Here is an 18,632-nt window from a genome sequence, read left to right as displayed (position 1 = left end):
AGACAACACCCTGTGATTACAGCTGCAATTTTCAATCCCAGTTTTTCGCATTAGTGGAGTTCTCCTCCCAATCAAACACCTGGCCAGTACGATGTTTGATTTTTATAACATTAATTACACAAACTAATCTCAACCTCTTGTCACATTTTGTTAATCCTGCAAACAAAGTTTATACAAGCGTTTGATTGAAGGTCGGTTCAAATCACTAACAGTCATTGATTCCCCATCACCAATGCCCGAATTTTCTAAAATCTCTTCCAGTCGCGTTAGAATTCGAATATAACCAAAGAGTTTGATCGGCTACTGCTTCGCGCTGGCCGCTTTGCACTCTGTCTGCGTTTTTGCGGCCGGAAAAACTAAAAAGTGGTATTTTCTGGAGCGTGTTCCTGTGTGTTGCCTGTTTGGTGTCCACTTGCACGATGATCGCCGCCATAACTTGGCGTTCTTTTAAAGGGAGGCTGCGCCTTAAGTGTAGGAGGAGCTGAATACCAAAATAAGATGAGTTCTACTCTCAGTTGTTTGAGTACTATGTAAATGCAGCACATATCCCTTACTGTACGCATTAGGAGAGTTATAGTGTGAATTCAAAACTGAAACTTTCTAAAGCCAGACCAGAATATCTTTTTTGGTTTTATTTGCTCGCGACACACCGGCAGTAAGCAAGTTTTTAACGAACCATACCCGATAATTTTATGACCACGAATTCTAAGTACTCCCTCAACCCATTCGCCACCATAGTTTGAATCAAACTCTGTTGATTTCTACCTGGTAGAGCTTAAATTCAAGACAGGAAAATTTGATGAACGGCTGATATTTTGGAAAATATTCAAGTTAGTATTCATGTTGTTTTAAACACTCTCTCAATAAAGTCACTTTAATCATTTCACTCCAAGATTTTCTTAAAAAGGTTCATACACATATTGACGGAACATCAAATGTGTCATCGACAATGTAAACATCCAGTTTTATTAAAAGCTATTTTGGATATAGCATCGACGAATACAACGTACATATAATATCTAAGTTGATTGGGAAAATGAAAAACAAGATACAGTATGTTAGAATTGGATGGAGAATAATTTAGATAGCTAATACATTATTAATTGTTTTGAAGTGTAATTTAAAGAACAGACATTACAATACCACATGATGGGCATTATTACAAGCCATAACCAACGTGATTATTTGGCTATCGCCCTGCGCAGAGACATAAAATGTTTTAAAAGAAATTCCATGGGTGGCTGCGTGGTCGTACAAACTCGAGAAATGAAGGGCGCCATCAACGTCAGAGCTAAGTTATTTGCAATGAAGAAGTATTTGTGACTATTTTAAGGGATAAAAAACCCTGAAAGGTTAGGAAAAGTTAAAGCAGAGATTCCGAGGGAATTTTTCTGGCTTAAAACTGATTTTTCAAATACTGGGGAAGGTTGGGGAGGTCTGGTGGAATCACGAATCACATCTAGATTTGTTTTAGATTCTTCCTCTATACCTTAACAAATTCACGTCTCCCACTGTATGATCAAATGTTCGGCGACAAATGAATTTAATTTCAGTCTTGACTTTATTTCAATCATCAACAATAGTGATCACATATGTAGGCTTTGTTGACTGAATATTGTGTGTTACAGCATACTGTAGGGAAACAGCAAGAGTAATACATTGTACGGAAATATTTGAAAAAAAAATATCAACAGTTGCAGCTTCTGCTCCGCTAGAGGGTCTGCTCGTTGTTTCTCTTATAAAATTGGCATTTAGATTTTTTTAAAATTAAAAAGTCATGAAATGACATAAAATGGTCCAAAATTTTAATTATTACTAACATTAGAACTGTTCTGAAATCGTTGTTCATTTTTATTAATTGCCTACCAAACTATGGAATTTGAAAATTAAAAAGGGCGGAACAAAAGTATCCTCCCTTATACCCAGAGCAAAACCTTCGAATGCCTCTTCTTCTTCCCTAGAAATTTTCATACCCACTGAATTCTCGCCCCTTCCCAGTATTTGTGAATGCAACCTTAGGGACTGGTCAGTTTCTTCAGCCTTGGGGACGGTAGCTCCATGGGATTGGGGTCACCCTGTTTTGACTTTTGTGATTGGGAGGGGTTTTAGAATGTTTTTTAAATGCAAAGTAAGGCGGCCAGTGAGTTTGCGATTTAAGACACCGGATTATACTTGCATAAAATGCATCGTACCAACCACGAATGGCATCATTTAGTTACAGTTTCGGCGCATAACTTTAATATATCAGACACATTAGAGATATTGAATTGATGTTGCAAATTGAATGTCTATTTTGCAAGTTGTACTCATCATTATGAAATCTACAGTTTATGTATAAAGTATGACAAAACCTGATCCTTTTCTATTTTCACCATGAGAACTAAGTATGAGAAAGCAACATGCTCTAACATTTCACTATACATTGATTGTGTGACATATTAAAAGAGAAAAAGATGACAAGATATTTTTCACTGTTATTGATGTAACCATTTCTTTCCTGTCACGGGTTTTCATAAAGAAGGTGATTTTTCATGAGTATAAAGATGATAAAAGACAGTTTTTGTCATCATTAGCTGTGCTTTTATGGTTTCAACGATAACAGAAAAGGTCCTCTAAGACAATGAGCACATTAAATTTAGCTTACAACTTATAAAAATGATCCCTAGAGTTTCTCAGGAGATGTCATCGGAACCAACAAAAATGTCATTTTCTTGTTTCGGTATAGGCTTGATTGTACTAAAGTTTCTGAACCTGTCATTAAAAGGTTCATTCCGAACTGTAAATTACCGAAAAAGTTAGAACAGTGACACCGGTTAGATCAAAGATTTCACACGATCAGGTATATTCCGTGTAGACGGGAATTAAGAGTGCATAACAAGTCCTTCTGTGGGCGATAACTCAATGTCGTGAAATTATTGGATTGTTCTGACAAAACTAGATACTGTATGCAAACATAGTTTCAGTAACTAATAAAGGCAAAGTGCATATTACGTCTTAGCGAGTCTAAATCGTCAGAACAACGTAAAACTTGCGATTTAGAATAAACAAATCCAACAAAACACAATATTAAACGACCGTGACCTTTCTCGATTCACTCTGATTGTTCAGCTGTTTGTATTCCAAGCTTCGCTCCCAGCATAAAACTTATTGCACTTACTAGAAAATTACGACCGGGGCACATACGTCATGCCAAGACAGGCCATGATGGAATAAACCATGCTCTGAGCGATTGTAAATTGATTTACACGTTGAAAGAGCCGTCCCTGCAGTTTTCTTAGCGCTTTTACGTCGAAGAGAAGTTCACCGCATGTTCGTTTATGCGGATGACACGTTCCCGGTGCGAACCGACGCAGGATCTTCGAATGATGAAGCATTTTTACTTCCGGATAATATATGATAAACAAGACAGATATAATTCCTATTTGAATTTATATGCATGTATTGCATGGCAAATAAAATTCAGCAATGATCAGTCTAAGGAGGAAGAAGTAGAAATGTTTCCAGTAGAAGTGTTTTCAGCTAAACCTAATGAGAAACACGGTTTCAAGGATTGTCTGCTACATTTGATTTCAAGCCTACATTTTTACTCATAAATTGAATATTGTTAACGATTTTAGTCAGTACTATAATCTCCGCTGCATATATAGTATATAGAGTAAAAATAAAAATGTTCTCAAGATCTGTCAGGAGTAATGTCACGACATTTCACAGTGCTAAGTGGTCGACTTGGGAACCGTGGGTAACCAAAACGCGCCATAGTGCAATGCAAACAAGATCCATGGCCCTTGACCTCAGACCTTCCCCCCAACAAACTAAAGTTCCTGTGCGAAAATCCAATGATGAAATCATGATGTGTAATAGGTGGGTGAAGGATTGACCTGCAAAAAGATTTTGAAACGGTTTTTTTAAAGCAATGTGGGCATTTCTTGGCAACATCTCTCGAGAAGGACACTAAACTGTCATCACCACTCTCCGGGATGCGGTATTCTTCCATATGTACAAGTTTGTCGAATTTCTGCGAGTGTATTACAGAACCCGAACACCAATTAATTTCTTCTCCTGCGGTTGTTTGGTAACCGTTACAGATGAAACAGTGTACATCGATCAGTTTACCAATTAAAGGAATCACATAAACAACGAAATACACGGAAATACGCAAACGATTGTGTAGCATATATTAATGAAGCCACACATGGTCGCATCTAGGAACACATTCTGTTTTTCAATTAGAAAGCACATGCAGGACGTGGTATTCAGCAATCGCTGAACATTTCCATCTGTGGCCAAGGTGAATTTCTATTATTACTGGTATTAAAGCAATTGCTGTAGTTTAGGGAAACTTGATATATCTCGTTTCTTGGAATTCGGTGCAGCTTTGGCTTATAAATTTGTGTAGTGCACGATGAAACCTGAAAACGCAACATCGATAACAAACTCATCAACATTGCATACCTAGACAATGCTCATTGATACACTCTCGATAACTGAATAATACACTTTATATTAACCAAGTCCAAATGAGCGCGAAATAAACTCCAGTGAATTTTAAATATATCACCTCGTTCCTGTACTATTGAAGAACACACGCTCTGACATTTTATGAATCGATTTACTTTGTAGTATGTCCATTCGGCTCATGTGATCATTACCCGTACAGACAGACCATTGACAGTATCACAAATAGAATTTCAGAAAGCATAGTGTGTTGCATGCCATGGTTTGAAAGCTATGTTTTCGCAGCATTTCCTAATGTCACAAGGTCATCTCAAAAGCGTCAATTTCAATCTTACAAGTCTTGTCAAGAGCCGTATTTTTAGCACGATGACGACAATGCAGCATAACACCTAGGAAGTTGAAGTGTGAACTGCCATCAAGCGCGTCAGACATTCGGATGAGTCTCTTTTAAATCATCGACTTGAAAAAATTGTCATCGGGAACAAAGACTGTCTGTTTAAGCATCCCTTTGCACGAAAATGGAAATGAAACGTTTGAAATATAATTGTACCATTCGTCTCTGTATCGTATCTTCCGCTTTCAAACTATAGCGCCCTCTATACATTTCGCGTTTCAGAGTACCGTTGGACTTCCAGGCTCCTAGGCTTCATAGAACACCGACTATTGCATACGAGTATGGCGGAGATTGTTATTCATAATGATTTACTCAACTTCCCTCTCACCGAAAGAAATTGTCTGATCAAAGCATTCGAAAAAAGATTACTAAGTCGATGCGTCTCTCGCATGAAAAATAAAAACACCAGGCCTGTAAAATTCATCTGGTTACATAAAACGTGAAAAGTTCTTTACGATTGAAAAAACAGAGTTGACAGCAGTCGAGCATTAAAAAAAATGTCCCCTGCGCGATTTGTAGCGGTGATCTTTTGTCTCTAATGCTGATTTATGAGGTTAAATCACAGTTCTGACCATAAATACGATACAATTAGGATCCTTAAGCCCTTCACTCTTGCGCGAATTGAATGGAGATATTGAACATAAATCCGACAAAATGTACTTGCCTTCCTTATCGCGTGAAAATATGCTGTCTTTGCACATAACACAGTTTCCACGGTCAGTCCTTGTAGTTGTGTTGTTAAGTTCCTAACCAATTCCACCCTGCATAAGTTTCATTTGCTACACCATAGTACGACTACAGCTAGAAGTGAGCGCTCGTTAAACCTGGAAGTTAATACTAGATCCACGACGTGCATGACACCTTGGCAACAAGATAAAAAACATTACCAGTTGTACTTTAACATACCTAATAAAAGCCTGAGTCAGCGAACAGAGATTTATAGACAGGAAATTCACGATTCATGCCATTTCATTGTTCATAATTCACGCAACATCATCAGATGGGTGTGAATTTCAACAGTTATATATGTCTGTGTACAAACATCTCACAGAAGTCGCTGCTGCTTCAACAGAAATGTCTTGCCGCACGAAGCCGCGCTTGATCGTTCAAGTGTGACGCACAGATTTAAGAGAGCACAGGGCCGCCGACTTTGCCTCGCCTGTTGATTATGTAGACGAATAGAAACGCTCGCAAAATAAAGTCTGGCGAGATATCTCGGCTTACTTTGATGTGGTTAAATAATTCCCTGATAGCTTCCCCTGGCTCACTGTGTTTGCAAAGGTTGCAAATATATTACTGTAAAGAAATAGTTGGACGTTGAATTTTAAAAGCCGACAGCACATTAAGAAATCTGCTGGAAAACTCACGACCTGAAGCACTCTTGTTTTTATTGCCGTTTATCCTTACGCATACATGTATAAATTACATCCAGTGATGTGGTGTTTTTATCCAACGAAGAAATGAATACTTAATACGTGAGTTTTAAAATAAATATTAAAGGGCATTTCTAGCAAGGTATCCATTAAAGATGATAGTATACTCAGTACGAAGAAACTAGAAATTCAACCGATGCCATAGGACTGAACAAAATGGAATTGGCGGCCTTCAGCTGTTCAGCGACGTGAACGTTTTTCGACCTTGTGCTATCACTGTACACCGTATCAACACAGTCACAAACAAACAAACAATCACGTTACAGATTCTTGACATTTGTCTGTTCTATCGGGTCCTTACATGTAATAGGAATGCAAACACAGTCAACACAAAGTTTATGTGCCTCCAGAGTAACACAAACAATTTCACGGAAAGAGGGCGCATTTAAGCTCCATTAGCTATGTATCGTTTGACGCATTTTCCAGTATTTGTGTTCTGTTTGTGAACAACAGTTTTCGTTTTGTTCTCTAGAAATCCTCAGCTTGCCACCTCAGCCTACATATTTCTATATTATATTTGAAAATCGAAATTGAGTCTGAAGAAGAATTCATTTGTCAACATTAACGTTGCGGTTTGTATATATTGCGTGTTGTGTTTTCGGGGCAAATGCTATATATTTAGACATATACTATTACCTTGTATTAAGACACACTAGTACTTTCTTGAGAAGAATAAGAACATGTATTTGTTTTGTTGAACAAAAACGATGTAAATATAATCAAAAGTATCAAAAGTTATAGCAGCAAGACATTACAACAGAATTACAACTATTGTCTCTTCATCATAAGTATAAACTAAACTAACACTAAACAGGCATTTGTTTGTTTATGGTGAGTGTATTAACATTGATATTTTAGCATTTTGACCACTAAAAACCCGGTTTGACTGCAAGACAGGTGTTCCGCGGATGAAGTATTCTCTTTGAAGTCTAAATATACCATGGGAATCGATAGTATTTGTCACCCTTTTTATGCCAAACACTTTCCTGTAAATGGAGGGCATCTCGGTCGAGAGCGTTCGAGAACACACCTTTTCTCAACACTCATAACATGTATGGTACCCATTTTGTCTTTAGGAAAGATCTTGTAGATATGACAGTCGAGGTGCTGTTTATTCAAAGTGAATTCGAGTGAAGACAGTTAATCCATACTTCAGAACACATGTAGCATGGATTCCAATGCCACTTAATAAGCAATCAATCTAAAGATACTCTATGAAGGAATCCGATACAGGGCTTTGTGTTCTCACAGAATCCTCAGTCTACTTTACTCTTCCTGTGAACATAAAGCGACCAAAAGGAAATTCCGAAAAGTAAAAACAAACAAGCAAATATTTAAATAAATAAATAAATAAATTAATAAACTAATAAATGAATAAATACAGTCAAACGAATAAATGAATGAATATATATTCCAATGAGCACGATACATAATTGCTCATTCCGTAAACAATTTGCGTCGTGAGCACGATGAAATATTACATGCATAAGAAATAGTTTTTTCTACTCACGACGTAATTCGTTCACTTTAAAAAATGTTCCCCGTGCGGCCCTTTCATGTCAGCTACAAATCATGAGCGTTTTGTTGATCACGTGAACTGTATTAGGGTAATTCCACTTTTATTGCAAACTTTCCTGTATACGTAAACATGTCTTTCTCAATATAATATGTTGCAGTCACCACATACCATATTAAAACCATATTATGTCGATTTTAAGTATTGTTGTCAGAAACAAGAAACGTTCCTAAAACTACCGAGAACAGAATCGTGAATTAAAGTGATTTTTTTGTCTCAGTCTATTTCTTTTATGTTTGTCTAAGATTAAGTGTTTACCCCCCTGAAGCACATTGTAATATACAGTTCATAGGTTCCAGGCATGCTAGCATGACCTGTGTATGAATCATGTACACTGTTGACGGCATTGTTTGAAATTCAGTGTGGATTACAGTTGAGTGACGTTGTCAATAGTGAGTCTACGTGCGAAATACACCTGTTGCATTAGTGAGCCAAACAATTAGTAGTTCAACATATTTAGGTAGGAATTTCAACTCACACAGAACAAGTACGCATAAGAAGATGGAAATACCTTTCTGGTCGTTAAGCTCAAAAGAGTTGAATTATGTCTAGTTCATACTGCATAGATTTTGATTTTAAATCATTGGCGTTTTCATAATTTCTAATCGTTGCCTATAAGGCAGTTGAAACCACAATCATGATAACTGAAGGTGATGTATATCTACTGATTTTTGAATCCTTCCCCACATTTTGCAGGATTTTGTGTTCCTCCAACTGTGTGGCTTTTGGTCGGCCTTCTCACATTCTCCCGTTCATCCTTCGTCCCCTCTGAGCAAAATGGACAGTCCCTAAAATACGTTTTCCCCTATAACAAATCAAATGACGGACTGCTCCCAGACAGGATTTGCACAAATGTGACAACCGAGACTTTTTTCAACGTTTTTTGTTGTTTTTTCTGACATCATTTCTATGTGCGAAATAAATGCCGCCCGAGGAGTCGTTGTACCACACTGTAATGCCATAATATGTATTTGCTCACACGCTGCACGTTCATAACACCATTAGCGAAATCGCCATGGCTGGCTGGCAGCCCACGGTTATATCGAACCTTTTATAATTATGATTATAATATCTCGGGACTGAACAAGACGTAAGCTAATCAAATATAGTGACATTGGCGTGACAAACAATATATGATGCTCGCGGTGATGAAAGATATTAAAATGCTGCCTAAGTAAACCCTTGAAAGGTCTCTTTGTTAACAAGGAAAATTATTTCAAATCGGATAAAGTCGAGCATTTTAAATAATTAACGAAGGGAAAAGAAGTCTTGGAAGAAAAGAGAAAATAGAATAGAATGCTTAATAATGCATCTTCAAATACAATCCCACGACAAAAAAGGTTGCTAATGCTATTTCTTTGTCGTGTACGCTCGCCACTTTTTGATACAGTCGTTGATGTATCGCACACAATTTGAAGTTTGTTGATATTTTCATTCATGCGAGACGTTCCCGCGTAAGACATCTGAGGGAGCGGTCCAAATGAAACCAGAACCGGGGCTTTCGAGGTCCACTCTATTAAAATTTATCGTCTATTCATTTCAAAGCACATTTCGAGCAATGAGAGTGTAATCTTATTTCTTAAAGATTAATTATTAACTTTTAAAATATACCCTCGGGGAGTCTTTGTCCTATACTGCGCTGATGTGGAAGAAGATCCTACAAATGGTAATCCATGCTACGTCACCGCGATACATCCTTGCTGACGACTGGTGAAGTTTGATATTTGAAACTCCACTGAATGTAACTTAAGAATGGTGTGTATTTTCTTGTATTTTGTTCAGTATGCTAAATACAGTTTCGTGTACTACTCGACAAATCATGACGACATGCCTAGGTATTACACATGTAAATAAGCTGAAGGCCTTTGTGTGGTGCTAGATCTTGGTAACTTAATTCTAGTCTGGACTTAAATACAATATTGCTTGTCAACAAGTGCATACTGTACATCCATTGTGGTACCAGGCCCAAGCCTATGTATTTCAACATCATATGATTTCAGTGAGACAAATAAAAATGGCATTTGACGTCTGGAGCAAACACGCTGAAAATATTGTAAAAAAGATTCAGTTGTTGTCCCCTCGTTATAGTACATAAAACGTGAAAAGGTTTTATTTTTCTTTAAATTCAGGAACCTTGTCTCCTTTATAGCCTTACTGTAATTGTTATGTAGAATTGTCATTTTGTCATTGTGCAGTCAACAGCATTTTTCAAACACTTCATTCCGATCTCAATATTCCTCGACTAGTTCCGTTTTATTTGCCGCGCATTACCGATGTAGAAAATAGGCACATGACTTACATTTTGTTTCTCGCTTGCAGAAATTTTCTCGAAACTTTTTACGTTCTAATGGATTAATCATCGAATAGAGCTAGCCCGAAAGGTAATAGTATGACCGGAGAGAAGTTATGTTGCCCATAAACTAATCACTGATTACACAGATAGAATTTCACCCATGACCGCCCACCAACAGAAAACTTTGCCCAAAGTGTCATCCATATCCGTGGCGAAGACCTAGGAAACCATTTCATGTTGACATCCGCGTCAATTAAACGAAGGCTCACATCGCTAAGCAACGACTGCTGACGGTAAGTTTAGGTGCAAAAAATATATCAGTTTTAAAATGTTGGTAAGCGTAAACAAGATGTAATGTGACCCCTAGTCATTACAGACATTCACATAAGACCATATCAAGAGTAGGATAATATACCTAAAAGACCAGAGAAAATTTATTGTTCCTTGGATTTTATTTTGCAAAGCTGCAGAGGCAGCAAAATATCCACCTAGATACATTGTTATTGATGACTTGGAGTCTAGATTTTACAAACTGTCCACAATAATAGAGGCATTACATATACAGGCAATGTTGACGGAACAAAATTCTGAGCATTTCTACATGCTTCCAGATGAAAAACTATGAACTGAAAATGCTCCCGTGCACTTGTCTGTTGATTAAAACTTTTGCCACATGTTTGGAACTTCATTGAAATTGTTATGATCAACATCATGAATAATACAATTCCAAAGGTCAGTATAAGTATACAAGTATGTAATTAGCTGAAATAAAAGTACAAAATTTCTTTGAATGTCGTAGTTGTATAACCACTTTATATGGTATGTGTAATTTTTCAAGTTCTTCGGGCTTTATTTGTGAAACTGTGAAATCTTATTACATATAACTATAATATCTAGTTATATCTGATATATCTAGATATACTTATAAATTATCTGTCATGAAAATTCAAAACATCTTTAATAATACACTATAATTGTCTCATTAATATGCATAGTAAGTTTAATAAACGTTTGTGAAGTCCCGAATCGGCAAGTTAGTTAATATGCAATTAGTAACTATTGGTGTGAAAATGCCAAACAACTTGCACTAATATTTTATCAAAGTATCTAAAATGTACATAGCATGTTTTGTCAACTTTGATCAATTCTATTCAGATATATATCCCTAATGAGGAAATTTCATTAAAATGGAAAGGAGTAATTAGTTAATATAAAAATGCTAAAACAACTTTAATGAATATTATATCATAGTATCTTCGATGTACACAGCAAGTTTCATCAATTCTGATAAAGTGAAAATTAGTAATTAGCTGGTGTAAAAATGCTGAACAACTTTCATTTTCGTGACATCATAGTATCTTCAATTTGCATAGCAAGTTTCGTCAACTTTGATCAGGTCCATTCAGATGTATATCCCTAATTACTAAAGTTCCTTAAATATGCGAATCAGTAATCAGCTGATCTGTAAATGCTAAACAACTTTCATTGATATTATATCATTGTGTTTTCAGTGTAGATAGCAAGTTTCGTCACTTTCGGTCTCGTAGATCCCTTATTTAAGATTCGTTAAAAATGCAAATTAGCAAATAACTGTCATGTTATCCGATAATATCTTGCACCGCTGATATATTCTAGTATGATCAACATTTGTAATAATTTTTTTAAAAAATTGTGTTTTGCTGTTCTCAGTGTATATCCGTTTATTCTAAAATCATTATTTATGCAAATCAACACAAAATATTTAAGCCACACTCTCCAAAAACTAATCAGTTCTTGCCAATTGCAAACTCAATCTTTGTACTACATTTGATCCTGATCCAATAAGCCGTTCTTGAGATAGCGCGCCAACAGACAGACAGGCAGAGAGACAGACAGACAGACATCGCTGCAACGACATAAGCTCACGTGAGCTAAAAAATAAAATATGCACAATATCCCTAAATGTTGCAATACAAAAGGATACATTTCAATAAATCTATGAATCGGCGCTTCTGATGGAACAACTTAATTATTCTTCTTGACCAAACTACTAGTTTCTCAAAAACAGTCAAGCAGTAGAATGAGTTTTCTGGCTGAAACGACCGTAATATCTTTTGCTGTTGACAAATCGGTATTTAAAATCAACATATTCAAATTGAAGTCTTTTGAATAGGAAATTGGAATTAAACTTTAATTTCTTTTATTTCTAATTAATCAGAGCACTGACTTTCGAAGAGGGACATTCACCCCTTTTTGGCCAATATCAATGCATCGCAAGCATTTGTCACCAGGAACGATGATTCCCCAAGAAGTACAGTGAATTTCAGATTAGTATCACCACTCAATGTATGATACAGACATGTTGCATGTACAGTATACACGATAAGCTTGGGTATAATCACTGAGTCATTCATTGATTATGGTAAATCAGCATGGAGTATGTCTGTCTAGTGGACAGAAAACCGATCATTCAGTTGATTGCACTAAAGTCTTGATATACAGTGTAGCTGCTAGAAGATTTTGATCTCAGCTAAAACTGCACTTTCTAAATGCTCAAAAGTATGTTTAGGTTTTAGACTTTTGAATCATTCTATAATGTGATGTGCAATGCAACTTTCAGCTGCTGTTACTAAATAGTTACTTGGCAGATCAATTGCAATCAACTGTTCAACTATCTGTCCAGACAGAGTCGCCCCATGCTGGTGAGTTGCTGACTCTAAAATGGTATTGTGAGACCTAAGCCAATCATAAATACTGCGCATGCGATGTTCCTGTATCACATACTGAGTTGTAGTACTGATCTGAAATGCACTGTATTTTTAACAGGTGGTCACGATATCATCTTCTAACGATGCTTCTTGAAGCCCAGCAGCGGCTTGGGGCGTTAAAAAGACGCTAGTGATGGTGTAAGTTTACAGTAACTTCATCAAATTTCACGGCACCTTAATTACAATGAAATTCGACCTTCCTGAAACACTCTGTAGGTTGAGAGATTGTTTAACTTGATATTAGCAGCCGATTATATCAGGCGAAGACAGCATGGATGTAATTAAATTCGTGATATTGTCTATCATCCAGTCTCAATGAGATAAAGGCGGGAAGATGATTCCGTACCTGCCTGACACCAAGCAAGACAACTTCAAGAAATCGTCAGAGTTGAAAGATAAATCATCAGAATTCCACTGCCGGGTTTCTATATATCGAATAGAAACAGCAAAGTTTATGTGTCATTCGTCATTCATTATAAAAACACACAGAAAACAAGTCATCGTTGATGACACAGTCCCCACTTGTTAATGGGTACTTTGATTACAAGTCCTCAGAGAGGATAGAGTGTTCTTCATTAATTAGATCTGTGATAAAAATACTTTGATACAGATGGCGCTCAATGGCCAAGAATGAGTTCCATGGTGATGAAAACATAAAACCAATGTAGGCCACCATCCTAAAGTTCATTAAATGAGTCAACTAGGAATTAATCAACAGGATGTTGCAAAACATTTTTGCATACTATCCTAACACTAACAGATTATCACCGGTACCATATTTCATAAAGTTTGATGCAGTATTTACAACACTATGAGATATATCATTCTAATTAGGAAAGATCATTACATATGCAATTACAAATTGATTGAAATGACACTGATAAATGTCTTTTTCAATCTTAAAGCAATGTGAGCTTAACATCTGTACAAAGTTTCATGAAATTTGATGCAGTATTTCTTGACGTATCAGCCTAATTACGAAACTTCAATAATTGACATGATACTGCTAAATACTGATAAATGACTTGAAACAAATTGACAAGCATATTTATGTAATAAGTCAATGTCCTTGTACCAAATTTGAATGATACTGGTGGAAATATATCTGAGTTATGGCTCTGTACATGAAAAAATCGTAACAAAATGGCCGCCACGCAGCCATAGTAGATCTTACTGTCTAAAAAATCAACACGTATATGTATGACATAAGTCAATGTCCATGTACCAACTTTGAATAAAATCAGTTGAGACTTGCCAAAGTAATGGCTCTCGACATGAAAAAACCATAACAAACTTGCCACCATGCGGACATATTGGACCATATCGTGAAACAAATCGACGTACATATGTATAACATAAGTCAATGTCCTTGTACCAACTTTGAATAAATTCGCTTGATACATGTCTGAGTTATGGTTCCGGACATGAAAAAATCGTAAAAAATGGCCACACGGCAGCCATATCGGATCGTATCACAAAACAAATCAAAATGCATATGTATGAGATAGGTCAATGTCCTTGTACTAAGTTTGAATAAAATCGGTGAATAAAATCGGTTGAGATGTGCCCGAGTTTTGGCTAAGGACATAAAAAATGTAACAAATGGCTGCCATGCAGCCATATTGGATCATATCATGAAACAAATTGACGTACATATGTATGACATAGATTAATGTCCTTGTATCAACTTTGAATAACATCGGTTGAGATATGCCTGAGTATTATGGCTCTGTACATGAAAAAATCGTAACAAAATGGCCGCACAGCAGCCATATTGGATTGTATCACAAAACAAATTGACGTGCATATCTATGACATAAGTCAATCTCCTTGTACCAACTTTGAATAAAATCGGTTGAAACATGTCTGAGTTATGGCTCTGTACATGAAAAAATCGTACTAAAATGGCCGCCTGGCGTCCATATTGGATCGTATCACAAAACAATTCGACGTGCATATGTACGACATAGGTAAATGTCCTTGTGCCAACTTTGAATAAAATCGGTTGAGATATGCCTGAGTTATGGCTCTGTACATGAAAAAATCGTAACAAAATGGCCGTACAGCAGCCATATTGGATCGTATAACAAAACAAATTGACATGTATATCTATGACATTGGTCAAAGATCTTGTACCAACTTTGAATAAAATCGGTTGAAACATGTCTGAGTTATGGCTCTGTACATGAAAAAATCGTACTAAAATGGTCGCCTGGCGGCCATATTGGATCGTATCACAAAACAAATCGACGTGCATATGTATAGCATATGAAGTAATCCTTGTACCAAGTTTGAATGAAATCGCTCGGACATGACCAAACCTATAAGTCCCCCGGACGGTGTCCGTGGGGACTAATTAGCCGTAGAGTTGCATACTCTGACGTTCAGGAAACCGGCCCGAATCCAGTACTTTGTTCTACAATTATTGAAGGTCGTATTCATGGATAGTACGCAGCTTTGCACGGATATCTGTAAAATATGACCGTGGAACGGCCACTATTTTGAGATTGCCTATTGGCAAGTGTTTTTTTGGCTTGCGTGCGCGTGAGTTGCCCATTGAGCAGTTTAAGGTAGTATGCACCTTGGGGATAGATAATCAGACTCTCAAATTGTTACAAAAATTTTCTGATCTACACTGCAATACGTTTGTGATATATCACTTGTTGGGGCTCATTTTGAACATGTTGGAGAAAGTAAATTTTTCACCCCCATATTTTTGTGAAAATCGATGCCTCCAAATTTGCGCGGCGATCCCTGAATTTTATTTATTGATTTGAAAAAAGAATAGTTTTAAAAAAAAGTTTGCTTTTGCTTAATTAATTGTACTCTTTTCGAGGATATTGTGCTGAGATTACTTGAAAGAGTTGAAATGCCATTTTCCGTTGTATGATTCAGGGTTTTAGAAGACGTGGGGTGTGCATCCATACGGGAAAGGCCATGAATCCCTTCTTGTAGAGGTAACCGTCCACCTAAACTGTTTGTCGAGCCCATCACATTGTGACGGCATTGGTCCAAACACGGGAGAATTGATACATTTGCAACAAGGAGAGAGCACACAAAAGTAGGTTTCTTTCACTTTTCATCGCCGAGCAATTCTCCCAACTTGAAGGTGGACTGCTTCAATCTTGTTTACGTTATATTTTTAGCAAATCACTGCACGACCCATAACTTGCTGACTTCCTATGATCTATTGTTGGCTTAACAGTGCTTCATGGAAAACATATAGAGAACTACAACTTGCACAAAAACAATCTAACAATAACATCTGCTGACGTCATGAAAGTATAACTTTAACTTGGGCATACAAACTTTCCTATACACCGATTTCCAAAAGTCACTAATTGTGAAAAGCAAAGAGAAAATACACGAATTTATTCCAAAACTCGAGTAAATTGAAAAAATACATGTAGCTGTCAAGTTCAATCGCCAGTTTCCTTGCAGGATATACGCTACAGAGCTAGATCATGCTCACATCCTCCTGTGGTCGATAGATCTCGACGGCAGTTCAAGGTTAAGGAGCAAAGCTGGAACCATCAAATAAATCTTGATCTGCGTGCTAACGTATGTGAGTTATTCACTTCGGTTTGTTTTCTTGCAGAACCAACATGTACACAGAGAAGAAATCTAGTGGATGCGTTTTAAAAATGACTCAAAGAAAAAGCTGTCTTGAAATTATTAATTATGTTAAGAGAGGAATTTCTTTCACAGGTGCAAACTCTCAGACTGGAGCAGAATACAGATATTTTTGATTTTCAACAAGAATGATATTGTCTTAGGAATAATGTAATCTAATCAGGATCTTCGCCCATGGGATTAGGAAATAACAAAACGTATGGCTACAAACTGTCACGTTTTTTCTCCGTACAATTTTGGAATTTGGCGATTACAATGTGTATGAATCGTTGACCCGATGTTTTATGTGTGTGTATACTTGGCACAGTCAGAAGACAAATAACGCATTGGAATCCATCTGTAAGTACAAATGTAAATGATTTGATTAAGGATGGCACCTGGGTAATTAAGGCATGTTATACAACGGGATGTGCACTGTATTTTAAAATGGCGAGAAAGGCAAATGTACGAAAGAAAAAGAATTGCATTTGTTGATTTTTTCCTTAGGTCTTCCGACAATCAGTTAAAACACAGAAGCAGTAGCCGGATTTTGTCATCTTCTATTGATCAGTGATCGATGATGAGGACTTGCTCTTCAGGTTGACAGGGACCCTGTTATCCTTTATCTCTTGTTTCCATAGTTACTAGCGCGCTTCCCCACGCATTCGCCCCGTACCTTTCCGCGGAGAATATCGACAAATAGATGAGACTGACTAGACTTGTCAGCCAACACCAACGTGATTACCTAAGGCCGGGGAGGATACAAATTGTAAAAAAGAAATGGGAGATTAATAACTTTCTGTTTGATAATTGACAATCTTCATTGATATGCAAATTTCTGCTGTGTGACATGTTATAACCTACCTGTGGTCTTCCAACCTGTGAGTGATTACATATGGATGAATGACATTCTTCACGCTCTTCTAAAACTCGTTCTGTTGATTTTTACTATACTAATCTCCCAAACTGTCCGAAGAGTGACCCTGGATGTAAATAGGATGAAAATTGTAAATTTTGCCGCGGAACAGGCGTATAATGTGTCATAATCCCAGGCTCCCATATGAAGGTGAGTAATGAAACAAACAAACAAAACAAATAAACAAGCAACCATAGTAAATAAGACAGACAAGGAAATGAACAGAATCAAAAATAAGGGAAGAAGGTATGACATTGACGTTGCATGTGTGAGGTGAACTTGGTCAAAATTCGGAGTCAAATTTCAAGCCGACGGCAGAACACGTTTACATTGGACAGCCACACGCACTGGCGATGTCTGTACGATAGAATTAAAGCAAGTATTTCAAGATATGAGATAAACAGTGACCTCGAGATGAACTTTTGGTGACAAGACCTTAATGCGCCAATGATTCGCGTCGCCGGCAGTGCGATGTACCCTGAAGTGTATCAACATCTTAATTTCAATTCTACGCATCCTCGAACTGGTTAATCCCATGATTCGATCCAACGCCGCCGGCAGAACGTCAATCTTACAATCACGCACGATTTTTCGGTCAAATTGGGCGTGGAGGGAATGAGTGAATGTAGTGGGGTGGAACGAAAGTTTCTTCACTTAAAGACGCCGGGTTTTTTTTCGTGCAAATCCCCACGTACGTAGTGCCTAAAATGTGGATCATGTTGCTTGGTAATCTTGGCTCTATACACAATTTGTTCGCGATATACTAGTGAGCTATGAATCTTGCAGAAACCCGTTTTCTATCCTGATTTTGTCACGAAGTTGTGTGTACGTACATTTAAGGAACGTTTATATTTTCGGTTCAATTCCATCTGTTTCTCTCTTGGCTTTTGCAGTTGAATGTTGAATGTTGAACGTTAAACTATACAATAGCCTTGTTCACTGTTACAGGTTTGTTACTAAATATAGCTGTACGCGCGCGACATCGGACACGCAGCTTGAAATGCGGACAAATTTTATCAATGTTGCATGCGTGGCTGTTTTTGCAGCTTGTACTCTGAGTCGTGAATATGTTTTTTAGTATTCACTGTTACACTAGCAGTCGCCCACTGAGATGTATTTTCGTCGTTCTTGCATGCGTAATTTTCAAAAGCGTAATCTAAAAATGCGGACAAATATTTATTTTTGCATATTAATGAGAGAACAGTG

General features: G+C 37.1%; 2 protein-coding genes across 2 annotated transcripts in view; one reads left to right on the top strand and one right to left on the bottom strand.

Annotated features, from left to right (window-relative positions):
• Positions 1 to 18,632, bottom strand: part of LOC139130381 (protocadherin Fat 4-like) — a 361,272-nt gene that overhangs the window by 265,192 nt on the left and 77,448 nt on the right. The window lies entirely within an intron of this gene.
• LOC139130385 (NXPE family member 3-like) overlaps positions 1 to 18,632 on the top strand; it is a 353,637-nt gene that overhangs the window by 271,088 nt on the left and 63,917 nt on the right. The window lies entirely within an intron of this gene.

This window comes from Ptychodera flava, chromosome 4 (genome assembly GCF_041260155.1).
Source record: "Ptychodera flava strain L36383 chromosome 4, AS_Pfla_20210202, whole genome shotgun sequence".
Classification (NCBI taxonomy): Eukaryota; Metazoa; Hemichordata; class Enteropneusta; family Ptychoderidae; genus Ptychodera; species Ptychodera flava.
Note: the sequence above shows the minus strand (reverse complement) of the source record. Positions and strands in the feature narration are given on the sequence as shown.